Source organism: Hakea prostrata, chromosome 5 (genome assembly GCF_041222555.1).
Source record: "Hakea prostrata isolate BN-2017 chromosome 5, UWA_Hpros_2, whole genome shotgun sequence".
In the NCBI taxonomy this organism is placed as follows: Eukaryota; Viridiplantae; Streptophyta; class Magnoliopsida; order Proteales; family Proteaceae; genus Hakea; species Hakea prostrata.
In genome coordinates this window covers 11,835,991-11,843,917 of record NC_142604.1, presented here as the reverse complement: position 1 = coordinate 11,843,917, position 7,927 = coordinate 11,835,991, and the positions used below count along the sequence as shown (strand labels likewise).

Here is a 7,927-nt window from a genome sequence, read left to right as displayed (position 1 = left end):
TGACATGAAACAGGTCTCTGGATTACCTGTAGTCCAGTGACTGAAAATGATTACATAACAAGTATATTCAACTAGCTTTCTTTATTAAGATCAGTAAACATGCATCTGCCAATTTGTGAATGGGTTACCTCATTAAACAGAGTTTAGCTGAGTAGTTACACGCCTCAGTGAAGATGTTGTAGCCTGTATGGAAATGTATCAAAAAATTTCACTTATCAAGAAACCTGTATCATCTTAACTATTGATGCAGCGTGGAAATGTATTAAAAAATTTCATTTACCAAGCCATCAGACATGTATTATCTTAACTATACTGTAATCAATTGATAAGTCACATATATTTCTAAGATTTGCATTTTATCACAATCCAAGGTAGGTGGAGGGATATAATTTGCTTTCTAATACCCCCAATAATGAAACGCTAACATGCCTCCAAAACCATACAGTCATCTCCAAGAAACAATTCTCAATTCACTTTATTCTCACCCTCTTACTCCAGTTACTCAATTGGTGGCTTCACAATATTTTTGTTATTATGCAGTTGGCAGGGAGAGACAGGGAGGGAAACAGGGAAGGAGTCCTATAGGCATAAAGATGTATTTTCCTTCTGGTGTCAAACAACCAACCTATGAATACGTAAGTGAGCTTCAGAGACATGATCCATTACTATCCCTAAGTATATTTCAGTTTGGTCCCAACAGTAACTTCCTTCAACGATACAAGTTGACTTCAAAGAGGGATCCACTATTATCCATAGCTAAATCTTCTCATTATATGATCTGAATTCTGTCTTTTCTCAAGCTGGGATGAGTATGGATTCCTAAAACTTATATCTCATAGAAGATGTATAGAATCCAATAATATCTGCTAAATTAACATGATAAATCCATGGATATGTTCTCTGTTCAATAAAATAAAATGAAGATTTATTACTATCTGCAATTCCAATGCGTTAGGAAGTACCCAAGAATTGCTCCAAGTTGGAATAGTCTTGTATTTCTTTGTTAGCATAAGATAAGAGTGCAGAGGATGTATATAGAAACAGATTATGTAATTTATGATGGTTTGGCATTCAACACATGAACCATTAACCATCTTCATATGCCAGTTCAACTGTTTGAGCAAAAATCTAAAACCTGATACTCAGTAGGCAGGCCCATTACATGTAATCCAGTGACAGAAAATGATTACATAACGAATCTATTTAACTAGTTTTCTTTATTATGAAATCAATGGTGGTTAATGACATCCTACCTGTTACATCTTCATAGATCAAATGCCTGATTTACCCACCAAGTTAAGATTACTAAATTCTGTAAAAAAAAAAATTGCTTCTTCCTAAGATGGATGGATTAGTTTGGCGACCATGCTCAGCCATTAAGACCTTCTCAGTTGATCAGGACTAAATACCTGACAAACTGCTTCCTTCAACAGACCAGGACCAAAAAGTATTACACTAGTATCCTGCCCAAATATAACACGCATAAAATGTCCTACCTGACTGCTGGACTTTAGCATCAAACCTTCTTCAAAGATATCCAAAATCATTGACCAGTTAGGGGTTGAAGTAGAGCCAGAGGGATGCCATTTATTATACACTGATTACACTCAATGTAGAAGAGTTACATCCAGTTTCATCAATTCGACACCATACCTTCATAGAGGGAACTGAGCTTAAATGTTCAAGTTAGAATACAATCCAGGGTAAGTTATTGGTCAACATATGCAAGTATAGTCATTTTTTAAAAAATAGATTATAATCATCATTAAGTTCAACTTTTGGGATTAAAATCTCAAGCTATTCAGAACAGAGTCAAGTAGAGTCCAATTGATAGGTGGCTGATACCTTCCTATGATCCAAATACCAAGAAAATGGGACATTTCAGTCACCAAAATAATACGGGTTATCCTAAAGGGCTTTTAGATGTTCTCTGCAAGTTAGAAAAATTCAATTTTATATCCCAAGTTGCTTAGAACTGAATGAATAAGTCACTTCAACAGCTAATTCTAGATACACAAACACAAACAAAAGTATAAGCCGACCCCAAAAAAAAATTCTAAATTCCATAAAAAGAGAAAACCATCCATATGCATAATTTATTTGGGATACTATACTGAAATTTGATGCATTAGGCACCAGTTACCATCAAATTGTTGCAGAATAAACTTCTTTGGATTCAATAAGTAGAACATATTGACCATTACAGTAAAGGAAAACAAGATATTCTTACTTCCTTAAAATTTGATAATGTCCTTGATTGTCAGACACCAGACATAACAAGCCTAAAGATCACATTATCCTCTTCCCTGCATACCAGAAACACTTAAAAATAAAAAAATGGAAGTACACAAGCATTACAGAAGTCTTGCATATTGGAAAGAAATGTGTCTACAGACACTAATTTGTGGAAAAATAATAATCAACTATCCAATGAAAAGATATTGCGTCCATTGTCTAAAAGAGAAAATTTGCACATAAGTGGTAACTAAAAACAAGACTTCTTATTTCACAAGCATTATCCACTAGCCACAAGATAATGAACCAAGATAAAAGTATATATTATTACTGAGATAAATGGTGAATAATTTCTAGTTAGAAATTACTAAGTTCATTAACACTGTTTACAACAAAGAAAAAAAATCAAAAAAAGCATTTTCACTTAAAGGAAAAATTGGACTGCTACAAAATATCAAATAAGCTCCCCTAATATGCCATGCCTTGCACATCCAAATTATTTAGGTTTTCAGCTACCAGCTTTTGACAAGCATGTTCTGAATTAGTTTTAAACAAAATAATCCAGCTTATCAGGATTCTTATAATGGTTCAGTCCAGATCAACCATAAAAATTGGAGAAAAAAGGGACTCCATTCAATGTACACTTCTTTACATACAAACAGAATACCAGATACAAAATTGATATACAAGGAAATCCACATATTAGAGTAAAAATCTTTTAAAAAATACATAGTTTGAAGCTAAGGAATTGAAGTTCAGCAATAAAGTCCTGAAAGACTTCAGAACTTATGTTTTACGGAGTTTCAGCAATCACCAGTAGAGCCACATGCAACAAGATTTCATGCTTCTTGCACTCAGAAGGCACCAGTCTCACACTCAATGCATATCAGTATGCTTACTGCATTCAATCTTTAATTAAAAATATATCAAATAGGCATATAGCCAGCATCCCTCATTTCCAAGGTCAGTCTATCCAGTTCCATATAGATCTCCTGCGATTGTGGGTGGGATGTATCCCCTACCTTGAATGCATGTACTTTTTTATCTACCTCCACCCAACTCCAACCAGCAATCTTTTGCACCCCTTTCCGTATCATTGTTTTCCTAACCTCAGATGCTTCACCCCACATACCTGCTTCTGCATAAATATTTCCCAGTGCAACGTAGGAAGATGCATCATTAGGATCCATCTTCAGAAGCCGATTTGCAGCCTCCCTACCTAGCTGTACATCGCCATAAAGTCTACAAGAACACAAGAAAGAACTCCATATTACAGCATTTGGCTTAAAAGGCATTTCCCTAATCAACTCTTTAGCCTCTCTTAGAAGCCCATTCCTACCAAAGAGGTCAACCATGCATGCATATTGGTCTAGTTCAGGAACCAATCCATAATCTCTCATTTTTTTGAAGTATTCTATCCCTTTATCAAGGAAGCCTGCATGATTACAAGCACTCAATACAGCAGTAAAGCACAAGTGATCAGGTTTCACACCTTTTTCCATCAGCAAGCATTCAAAGAGCTCCAATGCATCAGCTCCTCTTCCGTTTTGAGCATATCCTGTGATCATCGAAGTCCACAATATGCTATTCCTGTCAATTGTCTCATCAAAGATGTAATGGGCATCATTAATGCTTCCACACTTAGCATACATATCTATCAAAGAACTGGACACGAAAACATTTTGGTCTGAACCAATCTTGATTACCAGAGAATGTATTTGCCTTCCCTGTTGAAGAACTGTAAGACTCCCACAAGCATTTAAAACACTAACAATGGTGTAATTTGATGCACGTAACCCGTCATTTAGCATTTCCACAAAAAGCCTTAATGCCTCTTGCCCAAATAAGTTGTCTGAGTATCCAGTAATCATAGAGTTAAGAATAACAATATCTCTTTCCCTAATTGCATTAAACAATGATACAGCTCGAGTGATCCTGCCACACTTGGAATAACAATCAATAAGGGAGCTGATCACAAAACAATTTTCTTCGACCCCAAATTTGATAACATGAGAATGGAGCAACATAACTAACAAGAGATCATTTTCTAAGCCAAGGCAGGCACTAATTATACTCGCAAAAGTGAGGCAGTTGGGTCTAACCTCTGTCCACAACATATCTTTGAACAGCACTAAAGCCTCCCTCCCATCCCCATTTTGGGAGAGCCCAGATATGATCGAGGTCCAGGCCACTTGATCTTTACTTCTCATGCCATCAAAGATCTTTCTTGCATCAAAAATTGCCCCACACTTGGCATACATATCAACAAGAGCACTATTTAGAAAGAGATTATCTTCAAATCCTATTTGAATTATCCGGGCATGAACTTGTGAACCCAAATGGAAATGGAGTGACTTTGCACAAGAACTAAGAACACTGCACAAGGTGAATTTGGAAGGTTTCAGTCCGAAGCTATTAAAGTGGCAAAACAACCTCAATATCTCATGGACACGGCCAATTCTAGTGAGCTCTTTGACGACAGAGTAACACGCGTCGGAGTCGGGGCTATGCTTAGCAAGACTGCAAAATAAGGACAGGTTGTAGAACCCAGAATTTCTTTCAGGTAATAAATCGAACAGTGGAGACGCATCTATTTGAGGAACTCCATCGAACAACAGACACGCACGTGCAGGCACAGCTGAAGAGAACCCACGCCAGGATCCGTAAGATGAGAATGACAATAGGAATCGTGTAAAATAGCTAAGCATTTGAGCAACCAAAAACGTGTTCTCAGTGTGTGAGGTAACTGGTCACGCCCACGACCTCCATTGTCCCACTCCTGTCCTCTAAACGGAACAATGGGTTGGCGTATGATGCATGGCTGCTCATAGAACAAGGGAACTTTGTTGGTCCTTGGCGGGAACCAGGTGACCACGAAGAAGAACGTACCAGAGCTGGGATAGAAACAAAAGGTAGGGGTAAAAAGGGGCAAAAGGAGGTCAGTGAGTTCTCTCTTCTTTTGAAAATTTTAAGCGCCACCCAGAGTTAACCACAAATTAATGCTTTCCAATGAGTTCTTCAATTTATTCTACCAAAAAAAATGGGGTAATTTTCATCTGACCCCTGAAGTTTGATACATGTCACTTTTAATCCAGTTTAAATTATCTTTTGCATATGGCTCTCCTGTGGTTTCAAGAAATGATTAAATAAGGACAAACTTAACAAAAACCCTTAGTTTAATAATTTTTGTGACGAAAATACCTTTTTTTAATTTGTTTAATTTTTGTATTTTAAAGAATTTTATTTTTTTTATTCAATCTACAAAAATAAAAAACAATTAAAAAAAAAACTTTGAAAAACTAGATTTGCAGGTTGAAGCTTCAAAACCCTATCTCTGCAATATCTCAAAACGAATACAAGGTCTACAAGGTCGAATCCACTCGTGAGATAGCCGGGAGAGCTGCCGCACACTTCTACATAGACCTACGAGAAGAGGAAACAAAGACTAGCAGTCGGAGAAGAAGATGAAAAGCATGAAGATGAAGAAAGAGAGAGAAAGCGGAGCAGCGGTTGCAATAGCTGAAAAGGAATAATGTCAAAATCACACAACTGAGCTAAGCAGAGAATAGACATCTCCACCTCCTTCCTCCTCCAGCCCAGAAACCCTAGAATCTCTTATCAAAAGCGAATCACAGATAAGGGTTTAACGAATCAAGGAGTATTAGATCTCTAACGGAAAACAATTACCCAAGCGGCAGGATGAGGGTTTCAGCCGTCCAGATGCAGCTGATTTCATCTGGATCATTCACTATCAAGGATTGTAAAAACCATCCAAAAAGTTGGTAAACAACGTTAGAAATCAAGCAGGCACTGGTCCAGTAGCAAGCCAACGCAACGACTACAAGTCTGTGGTTGGTGAGGTTCATGGGTCAGTAGTTAAATCCATATGGGAATCTCTGATCTTACTTGATAATCAAGCTAAACAGGTGTGAAAAATCTATATGCTTGGCTCTGGTTTTCTTGAATCTGGGCGTTCTTCACGGCTCAGGACCAGCTTTTCTTCTCTTTATTAATATTAATGTCATGGATTGCGAAATGATTCTTCCTCAAAAAGGAGGAGGAGGAGCGTTGTCGTTGATTTCACATTACAGGTACCCAGGAAAGCTAACTCCTTCTCCTCGGGAAGCGTTGAAGGAGGTGGTGGGTATGGGCGAAAACCTAGTTTTGCGGGGATTCAACTAGAAGACAAAGAGTACTTCACTGGAAGCTTAATCGAGATGAAGAAAGATGAATTTGCAGTTTTAAAGATATTTTTTCCTGCAATGTAGATGGGTAATGGGTTGGTGTATCAATCCATCAATTTTCCATCTTCCGTACTCTTTGTTTCTTTCTGGGTTTTTTTTGGTAGTAACCGAGTCTCTCTTCTTTCTTATACTTTGCCGCTCTGTTTTTCGTTTAAAACTGAAACTGACTTTAGCTAAATGAAAAGCTTTACTGGTACCTAAAATGTCGTGGGCAACAACCTACTAGTCTCTTCTTTTGCATTACAGTTTCCCATTTACAGGAAGCCTCCCAAAAATTAAAAGCTAAATGAAGTAGATTGTTGGCGTTTCACCTTCATTTTGAGATGTTCTAACCTCTTGCGATCCGTGCAGCTATAATGGAAGGGAGCAAAAGAGGTCTACAGACTACAGTATCTCATCATCGAATCTGATTGTAAATCTGTTGTAAATCACCTAAATAGCAGGTCCCCTTACGCCTCTGCCCAACTGGGGGTGGTGCTAGAGGATATTAGGTTGCTTTCCCCCCCCCCCCAATGAGATGTCTGTTGTTTTAGAGTTTATTCCTAGAGAGGCCAACTCTGTAGAAACTCTCTAGCCCAGGAGGCCCGGTCTATTGAGGGTGAGACTGTATGGCCGTTATCCACTACTTGGCTCCAGGAAGCCTGTTCCTGTGAGGCCTTGTGCCCATCCCTTCAATAAATGGATTTCTACCAAAAAAAAAAAAAAAAAACAATGAGGCTTAGAAGCTTCAACCTGCATATTCACTTTCGTTTTTGAGAGGTTTCGTTTTTGGGAGGGAATTATTTGATAAAGTTTTTTTTTAATTGTTATTGTTTTTGTAGATTGAATAAAAGAAAGAAAACTCTTTAAAAGAAAAAAAAAGTTAAAACAAATAAATCGAAAAGAGAAAAAAGGGTAGTTTCGTCACAAAAATTACTAAACTAGCGGTTCTGTTAAGTTTGTCCTTATTTAATTATTTCTTGAAACCACAGGGGAACCATATGCAAAATGAAACTTAAATTGGACTAAAAGTGATTTGGACCAAATCTTGATTTGGACCAAACCTCAGGGGGTCCAGATGAAAATTACCAAAAAAATGAGTTCTTCAATTTATCGATCACGCTCCTTGTGGGTTGTGTAATTATATCCAAGCACCCCTCACCTTTATGGTACGTCTGTTTGCTTGGGATAAAAGTAGGGTAGAAAAAAAACGGTAGAAGAATTTTGAACAAAATTTTTTTTAATTAAATTCAAAAAATGTAATTTGTTTGTTTGATTATGGTGGAAAAACTAAAGACAAGCTTCTTTAATTTAATGAAACTTACATGGTAAGGTGGCAGGATAATTTTTTCATCTCATGTCTTTTAAAATTTCACAAAATATGTGAAATTTTGTAGAAAAATATATATAAATAAAAAATGGGACCCACATTTCACGATTTTCCACATGGGGTACGTATGTTTTTTTTT

The 7,927-nt window shown here is 37.1% G+C and overlaps 1 pseudogene; it reads right to left on the bottom strand.

Annotated features, from left to right (window-relative positions):
- Positions 1-2,907: 2,907 nt before the first annotated feature.
- On the bottom strand, positions 2,908-5,214 carry LOC149015150 (pentatricopeptide repeat-containing protein At2g13600 pseudogene; annotated as a pseudogene).
- Between the last annotated feature and the right edge of the window lie 2,713 nt (positions 5,215-7,927).